General features: G+C 41.6%; 1 protein-coding gene across 1 annotated transcript in view; it reads left to right on the top strand.

Annotated features, from left to right (window-relative positions):
• LOC124606394 (zinc finger protein 468-like) overlaps window positions 1–20,602 on the top strand; it is a 41,119-nt gene that overhangs the window by 19,557 nt on the left and 960 nt on the right. The window lies entirely within an intron of this gene.

The raw sequence follows: 20,602 nt of genomic DNA on the forward strand, positions 1-20,602 counted from the left end.
GCGTCTGTAGCACGTCATCCTCGTGGTGTAGCAATTTTAATGGCCAGTAGTGTATTTGTCCAATGAATACCCATTTATCATCTGCATTTCTTCTTGATGTAGCAATTTTAATGGCCAGTAGCGTATAATGCGTGATCTCTGTTCCTTCGGACATGTCCAAAACAACAGACACCACACATTCATATAGCTGACTCGCCTCACAAGCACACACAGTGTGGTATTGTGACGGATGCTCTTCTACATTCGGCCTCCAGCGGGAATCTAAAACTAGCGAGCACGGAGGACATGGCGGGGACTTCGAATAGGTGGCTGTAGGTGGAAGCGTGCCCAGATAGTCCGAACATTTCCGATAAACACTGCGTCCGGGTGACGCAGTGGTTAACGCAACTACGTAGTAAGCAGGAGATCGCGGGTTCGAATCCATGCCGGCATATATTTTCAGCCGCGCGGGATTAGCCGATCGGTCTTAGGCGCTGCAGTCATGGACTGTGCGGCTGGTCCCGGCGGAGGTTCGAGTCCTCCCTCGGGCATGGATGTGTGTGTTTGTGGCTCTGAGCACTATGGGACTTAACTTCTAAGGTCATCAGTCCCCTAGAACTTAGAACTACCTAAACCTAACTAACCTAAGGACATCACACACATCCATGCCCGAGGCAGGATTCGAACCTGCGACCGTAGCGGTGTGTTTGTCCTTAGGACAATTTAGGCTATGTAGTGTGCAAGCTTAGAGACTGATGACCTTAGCAGGTAAGTCCAATAAGATTACAAACAAATTTGATTTGATACATTTTCACTCGTCACCGCCGATTCCGCATTAAGTCCCGATGCAGCTGATATCATTAGTTGCTTCACTTTCGTTTCTGCCCGCTCCACCTTCACCTTCAATTTACGTAAAATGTTTCCTCTCGTCAAAAGAAGAGGCAAAGTCAACGTAGGTTCATTTCGGCATTTATACAGAGTAATCGAAAAGCCGCGCATATCAAAGTTGTTGACACTGCTGCTAATTTCAGTTGTTTCGTTAATTTTTAATATTTTGATTCTACCAGCGTGTGCCGATTATATTTATAGACCATTCCTAATGGTAGCCCCTCGGAAAGATGTCTAGAGACGTCAGATGGGGTGAATGTGGGGCTATAATCCTTTAGAGATGAAATTACAATGAAATGAATACCCCTAGCTGCATACAGGAGTTGATGTAAGTCAACGGGGACAGTTGAAAATGTGTGCCCCGACCGGGACTCGAACCCGGGATCTCCTGCTTACATGGCAGGCGCTCTATCCATCTTTTTTTTAATTTTTTTTGAAATCTATCTCATTTGTCGATGAATTTGTTCGTGGCGGATGTCCGGTGACAGCCGTTCAGGTTCTTTGTTGATCCGTTCACTCAGTTTTTTTATTATTAGAGGGTAGCTAACCCTCTGATCGAGCACGCTGAGCTACCGTGCCGGCAAGTCCATCTGAGCCACCGTGGACGCAGAGGATAGTGCTACTGCAGGGACTTTTCTCTGGCACGCCTCCCGTGAGACCCATATTCCCAACTTATTGTTCCGCACTATATTCATAGCGCCCCCGCCCATTATACTCATTACCTTCATATATACCATTACCTTCATATACCATTACCTTCATATATACCTTTAGAGATTATTCGATCACCAAGAACTTTACGTAAGAATTGATTTGTTTCGTTAGATGTGTGCCGCGCGGAGTGGACCCGCGGATAGAGGCGCCACGTCGCGGACTGCGCGGCCCTTAGGAATTCGCACACGTTTGAACGTTTTTCGTTAGACGTGTGACAAGTATTACCGCATCCTAAAACCAACAATAACGTTCCTCTGCCTCAAGAAGCGAAATAATCTGTGTAATAATGTCCTGATGCACAACACTGTTGCCCGTATTTTCAACGAAAATAGAGTATTCAGCGACGCAATGTCGCACACCACACTCCAATTTTTTGACACTGGAAGGTGTTTTCATCAAAGACGTTTGGATTTTGCGGTCGATCAGAATGTTATGTCTGAAAATTCACGTATCTGCTAATGTGAAGAAAACATCGTCCTGTTCTGCGATTTCATCGACGTCAACAAATGGCTGAAACCATGTACACTAGGCTAGACACTTTTCTCTTATCTGGCGCTTTTAATTCCTGTACACTACGAACATATTTTGCTCGTAATTTTAACACCTGTACAGCTTCCTGAACATTACCACACGATGTCTAGGATTGGGGACATTGTCTCCTCAAACTTTTTGATGGAGAACGCAGCATCACATACCTCAAATTGAGCAATTTAGCGTCCGTCAAGATGGTCAGCCTCAAGGTTCCTTCATGTCTGCAACAGATGTTGCGATGACTTATCTGACGAATGCAATACAGTTCCCATTTACAGACACAATTATCTTCAGGTGAGCGACGTACTGATCGCACTTATTAATAAGTTCAGTCTAAGTCGCAAATCTTTTTTATTGTTATTCTGTCCATGACGGATCTTGTTGAACTTCTTAGCCGTTATTCAATTAAGGATTCTTGATGGAGAACGCAAACAGGCACAAGAACTTTTAGAAACCTTCATTTTACTGCCACCTTTGAACCATTATGTTTCAGTACAGTAACACAATCATCAGAAGTATGTCGTCTGCTCAGTTGCTCCTGTGAACAGTGTTTTGTCTCGTCTTTATCCTTGTGCATTTCGAGGAGGAAGCATAAGTTGCTTAAGTGTAAGCAGCACGCACATGTGTTATTACAGAATCAACTGTGGCACGCAAACATTACGTAATGTTCTTCCTGACAGTTTCAATCTCAGACATGTGCTTTACATGTAATATTTTGTTTAGAAGTTTCCCTTGTAACCGTGGCATGACAATGAAACAAAGCTTCCTAAAAAAAAAAAATGTTTTTAATTTTTTTGTGTTTCACACACGACTTGTTTTTATCGTCGGGTATGATCTGACCATCACGACATAAAACATCTGACGGAATGTATCTCTTCACCAAGGTTACAGGTTGTTACACTCAACTATGCTGTACAACGTACATTATATTATATTTGTGACGTTGTGATGACTTGAGGGTGGGCAACAGTCAAAATATGTCCTATATGTATTTGCGACATAGACTGAACACATAATTGACAATATTCTCTTTCTATTCTCGATTGAAATTTTATTCAGCTCTCAGTGTTGCTATCTATATTTTCCTGCCTATTCCTTTTGGAAACTCTCTCTCTCTCTCTCTCTCTCTCTCTCTCTCTCTCTCTCTCTCTCTCTCTTTCCTTTACATGGTGCACTAAGGAAACACCAAATATTTGAGAGCTGTTTCGAGCCTTTCTGGTAAATTACGGTAAATTTCAGCTACATATACACGATAAATTCAGCGTGTCACTTTCAACAGAGCTATGGCCTGATAATGTCCCTAGCCTAACATTAGACATAAATCGTAACATCGGAAAAACATATGTAGTCAGTCAAGAAACGATCACACGATCACATATATCAAATTTGACACGCATTGTTTTATAGTGGGCCAGATCCGAGCCGTGTGGGATTGCTTCTCTGCTGGGCCCGCAGCTTGTATCGGGTCATAATATGACATCTTCTTTCTACTTTCCACAAAATCAGCCGCAAATTGATTGTTTCTTGTTGATTTCAAGCTTGTTTCAGTATATATGCCATTATCATGGGTTCTTGTCGACATGAGATTTACATATCATTTTATGCTATGTCTATGTAATAGTAGGCCTACTATGAGATTTTGTTTTGTGTTATACTTACGTCTAGACGGAACGGCGTCTACAAATCATCTTAAAGTAAGCCCTTTTATGTACTATGTTGTTAATATAGATCACGTATTTACATTCTATAGAAATTTCGTGTTATTTTTCGACAGTTGTAAAACGACAGATTGTTCCAATGATGAATTATATTCACTAGTAAATTATATCTCTGTAAAAATATCTCTATGACCGTCTAAGATAAATTTACTTTTAAACATAAAGCATCATTGGAAAAATATGTAATTTTGCAGCTGTCAAAAAAAAACAACACTCAATTTCTGTAGAAGGTAAGTATGTGATCAATGTTGACAACAAAGTACAGGAAAGGAATTAAGTTCTAAGATGATTTAAGGACGTCACTCCAGCTAAACGTATGTACGATGAAAGGTAAAATCTCGTAGAGCTGTTACACAGACGTAGAATAAAATGATGTATAAATGTAATGTTAACAGGAACACTTAGTAATGGCACATATGCTGAAACAACCTTGTCGTGAACTTATGTAATCAACAAGAAATAAGCAATTTGCAGCTAATTTTGTCAAAAGTATAAAGATGATGTCATATTATGACCTTGTGGATAGGTTATTATGGCTTCTTGATATCTCTTCCAGGTCTTTTATTATTTTTGGCAAATGAAAACGAGAAAACTTCGCGAGAGCGACATTCAGTTCTGCAGTGACTTTTGCAGCTGTTGTCTTCTTTTTTGTCACAATCCTCGTCGAGGACTGTCTGTCACGGTTACTCACCACACATTTTCGTCTGCATTGTGATTTAACGGATATGTTTTTCCGCTTTCACTGTATGCGGTATAAATATGCGATACGGTGCCTCTAGAAACACCAAACACTTCAGGTGCCTTGGTCATGTTTCAGTATCTTCACAGGTACAAACTTCACAACTGTTATACACACAGCACGATACTTATCCCAAAATCAGCATAATTCATTGTTGGAACATTCTTCCGTTTATGAAACATGCCTTGTGCCCACTGTAGGTCGTTCTCTCTTCACACGAAGTTTCGAAACAGCGTACACTCTGCTATAGAGCGCAATATACATATATTGTGGATATTACATGCCACTTCAAGAGAAAAAGCTAGTACCTCACTTGTAATTGCGCGCGTTCATTGAGTACATGGTTTCACACTGCAGTAAGTTCTATTTCTCAAAACTATTTCACGATGTTAAATACCATTTCAGGATTAAAACAGGTATACATACACGAATGATTGCAACACGAACTCAGCAAATGTTGTAAGTAAGAATTCTCGCTAATAATGCACATATTATTCGCCAAGCAAAGTAATTTTTAGCCCAGTTCGACAAACAATAGATCTCTTCGCAGTGTTGTAAAGTCGCTTAGCCCTACGAGGAAACCGAATACAACTTGCAGTTTGTTTACACCACTTAATCCGAACACAATCGATGATTGCATGACAACTGATAAGAAATACGAATTTTTAAAAGAAGATCGCTCGAAATTTGTGACATGCAAATGACAAAGAATATTGCATAGTTATTTAAAAATCGGAATGCTGGGAAAGATACGCTTGGCAAGAGTCTTCGAGAGACTGCCTGACATGTACAAAATCTCACACAAGAAAATGGGTCTGAGCACTATGGGACTGAAGTGCTGAGGTCATCAGTCCCCTAGAACTTAGAACTACTTAAACCTAACTAACCTAAGGACATCACACACATCCATGCCCCAGGCAGGATTCGAACTTGCGACCGTAGCAGTCGTGCGGTTCCAGACTGTAGCGCCTAGAACCGCTCGGCCACTCCGGCCGGCTCTCACACAAGAAAACACAGTTTTCTGCCTGTGTTATATAAATTTTTATTTTATGAGACCCATGTTTAGGGTACCACGTCTATTTTGTAGCGTTACTGTTTAGAATATGTGGTCCATGCCTTTCGGTGTACTGTGAAACAAATAGCTTATAACTGGCAAAGAAATTAAACGATAATGCGAACTACATTGAAATCTGACACATACAACAAAGAAATTGAATGATGGTGGGAGACTGACACTGGTGATGTAATACGAGACTTAGATTACAGTTTAAATATGTGGTTCCTCTGTATGTCATATTGACAGCGGGGTACTAGTTACTATACAATAGCGAGTCATTAGTAATTCTCATAGCAGTTAATTATGGAATTTTGGTACAAGTAATGTAGCTGAGCTGCACAGGGTGGATGTTGGAGGGAGAGATCAAGCAGGTTCGTGTATCCTTTAACTGTTTTGGGAATATCTGGAACTGGTGAGAAAGCACGCTCTTCAGATATTTTTAAAAAATTCTGATGTTTCAAGCCCTGATATTATCTGTCTTCTCTATACTGAATGCGGAATTTCGACATCTGTGGGGTATTTTCGGTGAATTTCTAAACAGTGTAGTGCGAAGTGTATAAAATTACAGTGTTTCACCAAAAACCCGGAGTTAAGTAAATCAAAATAATGTGCAAGTTCGCTCATAGTGCACAAATATTATAAACTATATTATGATCAATGATAATGCTTTTTTATATACAAACGGAGTACTACAGCTAATTGTCCAATTATGGTGCTGCGCATACAAAAGTAATAACTACAATTTTCAGGCAATAATGTGCTGAGTCGCTGGATGATGCTGGATCAAAACATGGATTTGCATTGTAATTCTAGAAAGATAAACCGTCACTCAGTGCGTCCATAACGGAAATAACGCAAGAAAATTTCTATAAAATAGTTGATATTTGCATGACGGAAAATCAGCGGAAAGAAAGAAACATTATGCGGGTAAAAATAAATATAAAACGCAGGTGACAAAAATTTGTCTCGTTTGCCATTTTGATAGCGTAAAAAAAAGTTGCACTGCTGCAAGAAGAATGGAATCCTTTCACTGATAATGTGCGGAAAATTATAGTCCTGTTACATACAGTAATCCAGTATCTATACCAAAAAAAGAGACAAAAGTATATCTTTGAGAATTTACATAGTGACACAAGAGCTTAAATGGAACAAAGTATACGTTTGTTGTAACGTGAGGCCACATCTTTACGTGGATACATCTCTGTAGTTTATTAAGTGTAAGTCATATCGGTATATCCTCTGTAACAGTTGTGTCCGTGTCCACAGCCTATGATAGTAGACATGGGGCTACAGGGGTGCTCTGTAAAGCCTCATCCATTCTGTCATTCTATAATGATCAGAGGCTTATTTTTCATTGTTTTTCATCGTTCTTTCACTCAATTGGACTTTTACTTCTATCGAAGATACACACAAAATTTACCCCAATCATCTGACGAACCAGCTAACCTTTTCTGCTTCTAGAGATATCAGTGCTATCTGATTCACTCAGTTGACCTACCGATGGTTGCTGCTTTCTACGAATAGGTGATGCCTCATGAATACTAATCTTCTGGGAAGTTGAAAGGGAGCATAAATTTTTATCCTTTTCCCATGCGCTCCCTCTGCTAATGATAACACCACTGATGTCCACGTAGCGTACATCACATCAGTGTTATACGATTTGCAATCCTAAACGATTTGGGCACGTGCTTTATGAACGTAATTGTCGGTCTGTGAGCGCTTACAGTCTTTCACATTTTAAGACTATTCGGATATTGAGGTATGAAATTGGGTCACTGATTTTCAAAACGCAGAACAATAAACATTGATTATGTTTCATTTCAAAAAATCACAATTTAGCATGAAATAAGGGAAATACCTTTCACTCCGTCACTCCAAAAAGGTTGTAGAATGAATTGTAAAAAAAAGAGAAAAGTTAAGACGATAGTTTTAATGCTTCAGATGCTCTACATACTCTGCTCCCATTTGAGTACAACATACAGTACGTTCGTTACAATCGTGTGAGCTGTCTGAAATGTCCTTGTGTTGTTCAACTCGTGCCTCATGTTGGCTTGAATGTCGGTTATGTCGCTAAAGCGTTGACCCTTTATGGGAATGTCTGCATTGTGTCGTTTTGTGTTACGTTTGTACTGATAACTCCATCCCCTGTCACTGTGATGATTTTTTACGCTTTGCATTTCAATCAAGTTGCGGTAAGCGTCCACACGTCATTGAGAGTCAAAGTGTGCGGAATGAAGTCTGCATGCACTTTTCTCCACTTCAAACGTCTTGACGTTTGATTTTGAGATGTCGCTCCATCGCGACGTGTGACACAGTAACGCTGACACGCTACGGCTGCACGTCCGCTACTTTACACTGTCTGCTCGCAACTACTGACTGATTGACACACTGTAATCTATAAATATGCCTCTTCTGTCTATGATTAATGGATAATGGCCGTTTAATATTAAAATTGCGAAGAAAATAAAGTCAGTCCTTCATCTAGGAGGCGGAGGGGAAGATTAGCGTTAAGCGTCCTGTTGACAACGAGGTCATTAGTGACGGAGCACGAGCTCGGTTAGGGAAGGATGGGGAAGGAAATCGGCCGTGCCCTTTCAAAGGAACCATACTGGCATTTGCCTGGAGCGCTTTAAGGGAATCACGGAAAACCTAGATCAGGACGGCCGGACGCTGGTTTGAACCGTCGTCCTCCCGATTGCGGGTCCAATGTGCTAACCATTGCGCCACCTCACTGAGTCCTCCTTCTAGGGTAACATGGTGAGCAGTAGCCAATCTGTATTATTTACAAGAAACTAGGCTACCTCCGTGTCACAAACGTTTCATAGTTTGCACGAGAGATGTACCTCACCCGCCTACAAGTTGGTGTAAGCACCGTCGTAATTACAACTAAATGGATCATTCATTCGACGTAATTGTGACTATTCCTCGCGGTGTTTTCTTTTTTTTTGCTTTTTTTCGTCCCTGCGTTACAGTTTTGTCAATATTCCTTCCCATATAGTGCTGCGATTTTCGTTCAAGCTAAGAATATGGGATGCCTCTGGGATAATCATTTTAAGTTAAAGACTTTTAACATTTGGAAACGTTTTGTTCAAACTGAGCAAAAGGGGACAGTTATGAACGGTTGCAGTGACAAAATTTATTGTGTGCACACCGATAAGGAGATGTGGGCTACAGTGTGGTGCGGCAACTGTCATCGTGGGAAAGCTAGACAGATGCATGAATGATAAGCAAACAAGTTAACACAGTAAACAAAAGATTTACTTGACTTTTATTTCTCCAGGCGCACGAAGACTCATTACAAACTTAAACTCCCAGTCGCTGCCTGAAGCAAAGTTTTTGTAGTGCTATAGATTTAAGTTTGCAGGAAAACAAAAATGGTTCAAATGGCTCTGAGCACTATGGGACTCAACTTCTGAGGGCATGAGTTTCCTAGAACTTAGAACTACTTAAACCTAACTAACCTAAGGACATCACACACATCCATACCCGAGGCAGGATTCGAACCTGCGACCGTAGCGGTCGCGCGGTTCCAGACTGTAGCGCCTAGAACCGCTCGGCCACAACGGCCGGCTGCTGGAAAACATATGTTATGTTTGTCAGAGTAATGCATCCTCCAGAAATAAACCAACGGATGCTAATAAGTCTACTCGACCCCTACAATGCTCAGAACATTTACTAGTGTGCACAATTTGATGACGAATCGCTGAGCGATCCGAAACCGGTCTTGATAAATAAAAATTGAAGAATCACAGCTGATGACTGGTTACAGTTATTTCTGGAAACCTTTATTCATCACATTCGCAGTGTTCCACATCCATAAAAGATGCATATTTTTTAGAAAGGAAAACATCAGTCTAGAATGAAAAATTCTGAAATGAAACTTTTTCATATAAATGAAAATATGAAAGAACAAAAATGCAGCTCTTACGAGCACCTCTCACGAATTTAAGACAAAAGGCCTGCGAGACAGGCATTATTGCACAAAACGACGTATCAAAGAGCTGTTGCATGCCCGTAGAAGAGCTCAGACGAAGACTATGAATTTCTGCTCGAAGGAAACGGGCTGTATGGTACACCACGATGCTGATGAGAATGGAGCTACATTTCCAAACTCTATTAGAGAATAGCTTATCTCAAGTGGAAACAAGTTTTGTGTTCGGGGTAGAGCTGTCTCTGTCTACATCTTTTATTCAATGATGTCTCCTAATTTAACAATTTTATTTATGAAATCTTTCAACACCACACCGTGTTAGTTTAATAGACTAAAGTTTTTAACTTCTTTTACGGATTTACTTTTCACGGTACACTGGGATAGCAATTCAAAATTGTGACATTTTCTGAATTTATGTAAAAGATTAGTAAGGAATAACTTACAGAAGAGGGAAAAAAGAAAATGTTAATCTCCAGTGCGGTTCCAGTGAGATTTCCTTAACGCCTTTAAAAAAAGGCACTTTTGTCACAAGCTGCCATTTATTCATCCCTTCGTTACATTTGGAACACTCAAGTTGAATGTAAACAGGCTAATTATGAGAAGAAACCGCAAATCAAATATTTTGCTATATCTGAAAATCAAAATCCAATGAAATAAACTTGGATTCTTAACACCACATTAGCAAGTCAGAAGGCAGACAGGTAATTCCTTTAAACGATCAGAATCTTAGCAATTTGCGACAAAAGGAATCAGAGATGTAATTTTCCACGTGTCTATATATGGGTGAACGAAGCGAGAAATTTCGGAAGAACTCATTTAGAGTGTTAGTATCAATGAGGTCAAACACCCTTAAATGTAAAACAATACGTTCCTTAAATGTAAAACAAAATCCACTGCGAAAGATCTGTGCGAGGAAGAATAAAATGTGCCGCAAAAAGTACAAAGAAGAAGAATAATGTTTGTATTCGTGTCGGACAAGCTGAAAGCTGACATCCCAAAGCATGGTTCTTTGCGGATAGCTGCGTTGTTCTCGTGGGTCCGACGTGATGGTCAACCCTACATGGTGGAGTGCAGGAGGGGAGAGCAGGGGTGAGTCACGAGATGGCTGCATGAAACGGGGAGGGGCTTACCACCCTCTGCCAGCCACTGGCCAGCGGAAACTGGACCAGCAGCCGCCGGCAATCGAAATGACGCAAGGGTGTGGAAGATACCGCAGAGATGAAAACGGAAGCTGGGGAACCTAAGCAGATCAGGATACGCGCAGGCTTCCTGACACACATAGTCCTGTTGATTAGGCTATACGCGCGGCGAAGTTCAATATTCACTCGCGTCCGGAAACTAACAAGGAGATCGCATGGCAGTCGATTTTCGTATTTTTTTTTTTTTTTTGTATTTATGGTATGTGAAGTTCTCAACTCAAATATCAATAATATCAATCATCCAAAACAGTAAGAAGCAACTATCTAGAATTCACGAGAAAATCGACTTTGAAAATTTCCGACAATCCTTAATGTTGTTGTTGTTGTGGTCTTCAGTCCTGAGACTGGTTTGATGCAGCTCTCCATGCTACTCTATCCTGTGCAAGTTTCTTCATCTCCCAGTACCTACAGCAGCTTACATCCTTCTGAATCTGCTTAGTGTATTCATCTCTTGGTCTCCCTCTATGATTTTTACCCTCCGCGCTGCCCTCCAATACTTAATTGGTGATCCCTCGATGTCTCAGAACATGTCCTACCAACCGATCCCTTCTTCTAGTCAAGTTGTGCCACAAGCTCCTCTTCTCCCCAATTATATTCAATACCTCCTCATTAGTTATGTGATCTACCCATCTAATCTTCAGCATTCTTCTGTAGCACCACATTACGTTACGCTAGAGTAATGACTTCCATCCGACATCCGACAAGCAACTTGGTTCTGTGGCAAAGTGTTCGCCTGTCATTTTGTGTGGGGGTTTGATTCCTGGCGGGGTTGATACCTGGTGGAATCGAATTGTTCGACAGAGGTGTATATCGTACGAGCATTTAAAACACATTGCTATCAAGAATTTATTCTTGCTTTGAAAACTGGACTTCTGTGTGCAATATGAAATTAGAAGGTAGAAAACATGCGTTTTCCATTAAAAATGACAGATATGCCTTAATTAGCATATATTTTATGAATGTTATATTTAAAACACGTAGATATTCGCACTGAACGGAAATAACGATAAAAAATGACCGAAATGAGACTTGATACTACGATTGCCAGTCTCCATCTTTATGTATCTTCCGCTTCTCTGAAATGCTCGTATAACACATTTCTTTGTTTAAAAATTTGAATACGCCGAGAAACGAACTCTGGTCCTCCACAGGGCAGACGAGCACTCTACCACAGAGCCACGCAGCCTGTCGAAAAATAACCCTGCTTTAGTGCATAAAGGAAGCGTTCAAAGTCGGTTTTCTGGAGAGTTTTCGAGCGTTGCATCGAACAGCTTCGGTAGATTGATATTTGAGAGAATTCTGAAATTCACGTACCATATAAATGAAAAATTACAAAAATTAAAAAAAATCTGATTGCCACGCGGCAACTTTTTGAGTATGGAACGCAATGTTAAGTAAACTCTGCAGACATAATTTTAGAGAAAGTTCGTAAAAGACTGTGCCTATAATGTAGGTGGTTAGTTAACTATAAACTTGTTGAGGCATTCGTGGCCACTTGTTTATGTACTGCCTATTGACTCTAGTCTCGCAATTTTCAGTCGATATTTATTTAATGACGTTCACGTTTACTAATTTCAATGACTCCGCTGAACAAATGGGCGTGGTAACTCTTCTCTGCAGTGAGAACCTGCAGCTTGGTGAATTTTTCTACTTGGTCTAACACAGGCCGTGCTCCACCATGGCCGCTTTTTCCATCTGTCCCGACCTACGACACAATTTATGTTCGATGATCCTAGTACTGAGGATCGACCTGTTATTACAACAAAGACTATCTCCGCGTGTATACGGCATGCTTACACCTCAGACATTTCGAGTGGGTCCCTTTTGTCCTTTGTCGGTCTGAGATACTTTCTGCACTTCTTCGCCTGTTTGTATACAGTCTTTACGACCGATTCTGTCCGACAGACTGGGGATATATGGTAGACGTAAGTTTCGTGACGTGGTGCAAATAAAAGAGGCCCGCACAACAGAGTTCCAGGGTACAAAGAAACACAGCAGAGGACAGGGAACACAATACTAACCTGACTATGGCAGATGTTGAGCGTGACCACTATTCATCTTCTGGCACTCTTAGCCCCTGGTCAGCAAGTTGCTGAAGGCAGATCGAGGCTGGACTGCTAGCATTGCTGCGATCTCATCCGAAATATTCTGCTGCGGGTCTTGAAGACTATGCATCCAGCCAGATCTCTGCTAACAGCTCTATCAGGCGTGAAGATTTTGTAACAGTCCTCCAAGTTTCGGCCGGCTGTATGAGCAGTTGCTCCACTCTGTTGGAAGTAACTGTAGGTCTTTTCCTCCTCCGTTAATGCTACCACAAATGGTATCCACTCGTCCGGGTTACTTTTATTTGCCCCACTCTATATCACTGGTGGACTACCCACTGTACCCCAGAATGCATCTCATGTGTTGCATCTCGCCCACGAAATGCCGAAGCTAACACATTTATCTTGCGCGCGATACGAGGGTATTAATCATACCGTTTTTCGGGCTCAGATGATGATTTGAAAATTTGTGCAAGTATTGGTCCTTGTGTTAAGTTTCCGATACACACTATCGCCCAAGGTAGTTGTTGTTCTTTTTCTACCTTCACGACATAAAATCAGCCGACACACAGGTTCTCGCTGCAGAGAAGAGCTATCCCACCCGTTTGTTCAGGGAAGCCATTGAAATTCATAAACATGACAATAATTTTAACAAGAAAGATGTAAGCCTCAACGTAAATGGATCCTCGACTCACTTGAGGCAGCGAATGATCATCGCAGGTAACAAGGAAGGATCAGTAACGATAATGACTAGGGGACCGCCCCCTCAGACGTTAGAGGCGCCGTCGCCAGTAATGGAGAGTGAATTTTTGAAAAGGCCAGCTATGCGTGCTTCGAAAAGTCAGGAAAACAATTAAACTAACGTCGGGTGCTTTAATGCTAAGTTATGTACACTACTGGCCATTAAATTTGCTACACCACGAAGATGACGTGCGACAAACGTGAAATTCAACCGACAGGAAGAAGATGCTGTGATATGCAAATGATTGGCTTTTCAGAGCATTCACACAAGGCTGGCGCCGGCGGCGACACCTACAACATGCAGACATGAGGAAAGTTTCCAACCGATTTCTCATACACAAACAGCAGTTGACCGGCGTTGCCTGGTGAAATGTTGTTGTGATGCCTCGTGTAAGGAGGAGAAATGAGTACCATCACGTTTACGACTTTGATAAAGGTCGGATTGTAGCCTATCGCTATTGCGGTTTATCGTATCGCGACATTGATGCTCACATTGGTCGAGACCCAATGACTGTTAGCAGAATATGGAATCGGTGGGTTCAGGAGAGTAATACGGAACGCCGTGCTGGATCCCAACGGCCTCGAATCACTAGCAATCGATATGTCAGGCATCTTATCTGCATAGCTGTAACGGATCGTGCAGCCACGTCTCGATCCCTGAGTCAGCAGATGGGGACGTTTGCAAGATAACAACCATCTTCTCGAACAGTTCGACGACGTTTACAGCAGCATGGACTATCAGCTCGGAGACCATGGCTGCGATTACCCTTGACGCTGCATCACAGACAGGAGCGCCTGCGATGGTGTACTCAACGACGAACCTGGGTGCACGAATAGCAAAGATGAATCCAGGTTCTGTTTACAGCATCATGATGGTCGCATCCGTGTTTGGCGACATCACGGTGAACGCACATCGGAAGCGTGTATTCGTCATCGCCATACTGGCGTATCACCCTGCGTGATGGTATGGGGTGCCATTGGTTACACGTCTCGGTCACCGCTTGTTCGCATTGACGGCATTTTGAACAGTGGACGTTACATTTCAGATGTGTTACAACCCGTGGCCTTACCCTCCAATCGGTCCCTGCGAAATCCTACATTTCAGCAGGATAATGCACGCACGCATGTTGCAGGTCGTGTACGGGCCTTTCTGGATACCGAAAGTGTTCGACTGCTGCCCTGGCCAGCACATTCTCCAGATCTCTCACAAACTGAAAACGTCTGGTCAATGGTGGCCGAGCAACTGGCTCGTCACAATACGCCAGTCACTACTCTTGATGAACTGTGGTATCGTGTTGAAGCTGCATGGGCAGCTGTACCTGTACACGCCATCCAAGCTCTGTTTGACTCAATGCCCAGGCGTATCAAGGCCGCTATTACGGCCAGATGTGGTTGTTCTGGGTACTGATTTCTCAGGATCTATGCACCCAAATTGCGTGAAAATGTAATCACATGTCAGTTCTAGTATAACATATTTGCCCAATGAATACCCGTTTATCAAATGGTTCAAATGGCTCTGAGCACTATGCGACTTAACTTCTGGGGTCATCAGTTGCCTAGAACTTAGAACTAATCAAACCCAACTAACCTGAGGACATCACACACATCCACGCCCGAGGCAGGATTCGAACCTGCGACCGTAGCGGTCGCTCGGCTCCAGACTGCAGCGCCCAGAACCGCACGGCCACTCCGCCCGGCACCCGTTTATCAACTGCATTTCTTCTTGGTGTAGCAATTTTAATGGCCAGTAGTGTATTATACCTTGATTGTTAAAGATAACAAGGAAAATATATCAACTGCACCATTAATCAAATTTTCACGTATCTGTTTTTATACAAGCAAGAATGAAACAATACAAGGCAAGAACTGGCCGATGAAAAAAAGTGCACAAATACCCATCGAGCATCACGAATAAATTGAACCGTACAATACATTGTCACCGTGGCTGTTGCCGCATAGTTAAGTGACCTTCAACCATCCATATTTGAGCTTTCCAGTAATTTCTGAAAATTAATTCCGACGAAAGTCGAGATGGATACTTTTTTTTACGCATCCTTAATAAATCGAACTAAAGCTCTGTTCCGACAGGAGATTAACTTTACCCTTTCTTCTTGACTACACTTAAGTACGAATTGTTTCAATACAGATTTCGCACGTTGTTGACTCACATACGTTAACGTGACGCGACCATAGACGACTGTATACGCTCTGGTACCTCAGAAGCTCGCCATACGTTTTCCACGCCTGCAACATTTCCAAAATAATGTTCAATATGTCGATTACATTTTCGTAAAAGAAAGGGAAAAAACGAAAAAACCTATAACAGTTTATCGTCTCTTAGACGTCGCGGGTATGGGAAACAAAGCACTTCCTGAACTGGAGAAAGAGAGAGAGAGAGAGAGAGAAAGAAAGAAAGAGAGTGGATAGAAAGTGGAAAGGATCAGTTACCTCATCTATCCAAAGCAGAAAAAAATATCAAGTGACTTCGTGTACTGTAATCAAGATTTTCAAGAAAGTGTTACTAAACCAAGCAGCCATAACAAGTGCTGAAACAGAATATTGTATAACAAGTAGTAAACATACTCAAATGATTCTTGTCCAATGAAGAGAATAATTTGTTGCAACAATGATAGTTTAGCATATTTGTTAAAGAGTATAATACAGCTCTACCTGATGCTCCCCTTTTCAGTCTGACGCACACGTGTCACAAATGTTTTCATGCTTGTATTCCACTTTCGTTGTTCTATATCTTATTATATTTTGAACGAGGAATAAGTTAAATATGTTGTCTGCAGTTAAGTCGCGCTGTGCTCCGTAGTTGCCTCATAGTAATGAAGACGGATTACCTCATTTTCGCGTGGGTTTATTCTGAATCAACGACGCCTTTTCGTATCCCCAGATTATAATGGATGGCCGTCTGGAAATACACACAGTCATTCGCTTTGTTTGAAAATTTTATGCGCCGCCTTGATAGTTCGCTCATTTGCAATGATAGCAGACATTCGCCATATGCAAATTCCCTGTAATTACTTTATAGAAGAGCTACAGCACAAACAATAATTCTTATGAAAAAGACGTATCAAATGTGATACCACACTCTAGACTATCTTTGACGCGTTCAGTGTGAGGTAGGAGCTGTACTTCGTACTGACCGAGACGCCTGAGAAACGTTGATTACGCTATACGAGGCTAACGAGTTGCAGTGCGACATTGAGAACGCATCTTTCATTGCGTACAGACAGAGGGAAGCGATGCTTTCAAGACAAATTCTGAATATGATCCGTGCGCTAGTCTGTAGTGACACAGTGTTAATTGACAAATTGACATTCCGTCGAAGAGTACTGCACTACCCCCATTTGCTGCGAGCGTAAAATGACATCAAAGAGAAAGAATATTGCAATGTCCATGGACAAAAACGTTATAACATTTTTTGATTAAGGGGAATAGTTCAAAAACATTACTACTGAATTTAGAGTTCGAACTTCAAAGTTGTCGGATTGGAAGAATAACTGGAAAGTAATTGAAGGATTATTTTTTTTTTCTTCAAAATGATGATTTCTGCTAACGAAATTATCGCCATTTGTTCGTTTGTAGACAGTGACGATAGTAGTGATTGGTTATCTGACTATACTATGATACATACAAGGGCAACGACACCACTGAACAAAATAATGGTGCGTTTGGAATGCCATTTCGACCGAAATAATGCCGGCGAAACGCATGCGTGACAATCCTGCATGTTAATGGTATCGAACCTGGCTCAAAAGAAAGTTACTGATTATTTATTGTTTTTTTTATATCTGTTTAAAATTTGTGTGACAATAATGTATAGTTTGTGTGTCCACGTGAAAGTAAAAATAACGTGTGTGTTAATAGCAATTAGCCCATTTCATTCTAATTTTTTAAATGAATTTCCGATCAGCCAGGTACGAGCAGGCAATGTTAAGTAGCGGATGTGTGGTCGTAATGTGTCAAGGTTGCTGTGTCACGAATCATAACGGGAAATGCTCAAATGTGTGTGAATTCCTAAAGGACCAAATTGCTGAGGTCATCGGTCCCTAGACTTACACACTACTTAAACCAGCTTATGTTAAGAACAACACACACACCCATGCCCGAGGGAGGACTAGAATCTCCAATAGGAGGGGCCGCGCAATCCGTGACATGGCGCCTCAAACCGCGCAGCCACTCCGCGCGACAGTCACAATGGAGCAACATCCCTAAATCAACTGTTCAAGAGCTTCCCCAGTATGTTTTGAAGAAGAGAAAAGTTTGTGCAAAGTTTCTCCCGAACACCTTGACCTCAGAACAAACGCGATGACGCGTGTGCACCTGCCACTGACTGACTGAAATGTAAAACATGGACAATTCTTACCTGTAAAATATCATCACAAGTGAGGAGATTTGGCGTTATCAATACGTACTTACCACAAAAACAACAAGTGCAGAAACTGACATGAAGGTTCGACGCTCTGACGACATAATCAGCATTCAAGCCAATGTGACGCGCGAGCTGAACCAGGATTTTTCTGATAATTGCACAATGTTGTATGAACGCTCTGTGCGTTGCACTCAAATAGGAGATGGGGAGGAAATGACACCTGAAGAATTACCACCATCACAAGTCTTCTCTGTTTCTTATTAATCCATTCTCGAAACTTTTTGGACTGATGGGGTATAGCATATACTTATTGACATTTGTTTTTATTATTATTATTTATCATGATAGACTTTCTTGATGATGACGATGGACCGTTAAGTATAGAACTAAATGTTTGTGAATTATCATGATGATGTCTTTCTTTTTCTGTCTGTTTTTTTCTATTCTGAGTACTGGGTTAAATTTGTCCTTACCTTCATTGGTTTAAATTTAGATGGCTACCGACAACAGTTATTTGTTAGATATTTATCTTTCTCAGCCGGATGAGGTGGTCTAACGACTAGCGCACAGCACTCTTACTCAGAAGGACGGTGGTTCAAATATTCGTCCGGAAATCTACATTTAAGTTTTCGCAGCTTCCTCTAATCGATTAAGGTAAATTCGGAGATGGTTCCTTTGAGAAAGACTCGGCTGATTCCGTTCTCCCTCCTTGGGCTTTGTCTCAGATGGCGTCTTAGTCGTAGGGCAGATCTTCACAAGTAGCTCACCTTGCAGTCCTGTCATCTGCTACTTTCTTCGTTTTCTCATAATTTTTAGACGTGATATTATGGATAAAAAAATCCAAGTAAACACAGAGTTCTAAAAGGCGTAAATTAAGAGATATAAACACACTTTCATCTCAAATGGCTCTGAGCACTATGGGACTTAACATCTGAGGTCATCAGTCCCCTAGAACTTAGAACTACTTAAACCTAACTAACCCTCAGGACATCACACACACATCCATGCCCGCGGCAGGATTCGAACCTGCGACCGTAGCGGTCGCGTGGTTCCAGACTGAAGCGCCTAGAACCGGTCGGCCACTCCTATCCCTCCAATTGATACCATTCTTCCTTAGAATGTCCATTACTTTATCCCCCTGCATTGAAGTCAATGAAAACAGTATAAACTTCTCTTCCTCTTTCAGTGTATGTCTGACCTATAAGTCTCAGCAGTCCAATTGCATCTCTTGTACCTTCCCCTCTTCTAAATCCATACTGTTCCCCTGCAATACTTTTTCCAGTCTCCCTTGAAGTCGTTTGTTATTTATCACCCTTAGTAGAACTTTTGCTGCATGAGCCTTATTTTTCTTTTCCTGTTTGTGTATCTTCTTTTACGAGAAAAGTGAATCTGGCTTGGATTTTTTTTTTTCAGGTTGTCAGTTCTGCTTTACATCAACCTTCACTCGTTTAGCTTTACTTTAAAGTAAGTGTAGTCTATTCTACTGTATACAAGCCTTGACAACGGCATCACCTATTTTCAAGCTGGCTTGAGAGGCACCGAGCGGTAGTTATTTGGCTTCTGTGAAGTTTGTATACAGCTTATACGAGGTGTGGTCAAAAAGTAAGGGGAATTTTTAGAATGAGATTTTCACTCTGCAGCCGAGTGTGCGCGGATATGAAACTTCCTGGCAGATTAAAACTGTGTGCCGGAACGAGACTGGAACTCGGGACCTTCGCCTTTGGCGGGCAAGTGCTCTACCAACTGAGCTACCCAAGCACGAGTCACGCCCCGTCCTCACAGCTTTAATTCCGCCAGTACCTCGTCTCCTACCTTCCAAACTTCGCAGAAGCTCTCCTGCATACCTTGCAGAACTAGCACGCCTGGAAGAAAGGATATTGTGGAGACATGACTTAGCCACAGCCTGGGCGATGTTTCCAGAATGATATTTTCACTCTTTAGCGGAGTGTGCGCTGATATGAATTTTTGTTTTTCTTAAAGAATCTTTATTTATTTACCAACAACAACAACTTTATTCCCTTCAAAGTAATCTCCCTCAGATACAATACACTTGTGACAGCGCTTTTTCCAATCTTGGAAGCTCTTCTGGAACTCACTTTACGTTACAGTGTTCATCTCCTTCAGTGGTTCTGTTTTTCTCTCATTAATAGTGGTAAAACGACGTGCTTTCATGGTTTTCTTCAGCCTCGGAAAAGAAAGAAGTTGCAGGGGCCATGTTCGGTAAGTGAGGCTACATAACAGTTTTGTTTTTGCTAAAAAATCACGAACAAGAGTTGAGATGTGAGCGGGAGCATTATTATGATACAATTTCCAGCAGTGGTTTTGTAACAGTTCTTGTCGTTTTCTTGGGATTGCTTGACGGAAACTCCTTATTGGCCCCACGACGATTAGGCAGGAGCTTATGATGCACTATCCAAGTGCAATCAAAGAAAATAGTGAGGAGAACCCTCACATGTGATGTAACTTGTCGAATACTTTTCGGTCTTATCTCTTCAGGTAGTCTATATTGGGACGATTGGGCCTTGGTTTCGACATCATATCCGCATACCCATATTACAATCTTCTTTACAAGTTCTGGATCGTTGTCGACTTCACTCAGCAATTGCTGAGGGATGTCTAGGCGGCGTCCTTTTAGGTCGAAATTAAAGAGTTTCGGAACAAACTTTCGGTTCTAGGCGTTTC

Source organism: Schistocerca americana, chromosome 3 (genome assembly GCF_021461395.2).
Source record: "Schistocerca americana isolate TAMUIC-IGC-003095 chromosome 3, iqSchAmer2.1, whole genome shotgun sequence".
NCBI lineage: Eukaryota > Metazoa > Arthropoda > Insecta > Orthoptera > Acrididae > Schistocerca > Schistocerca americana.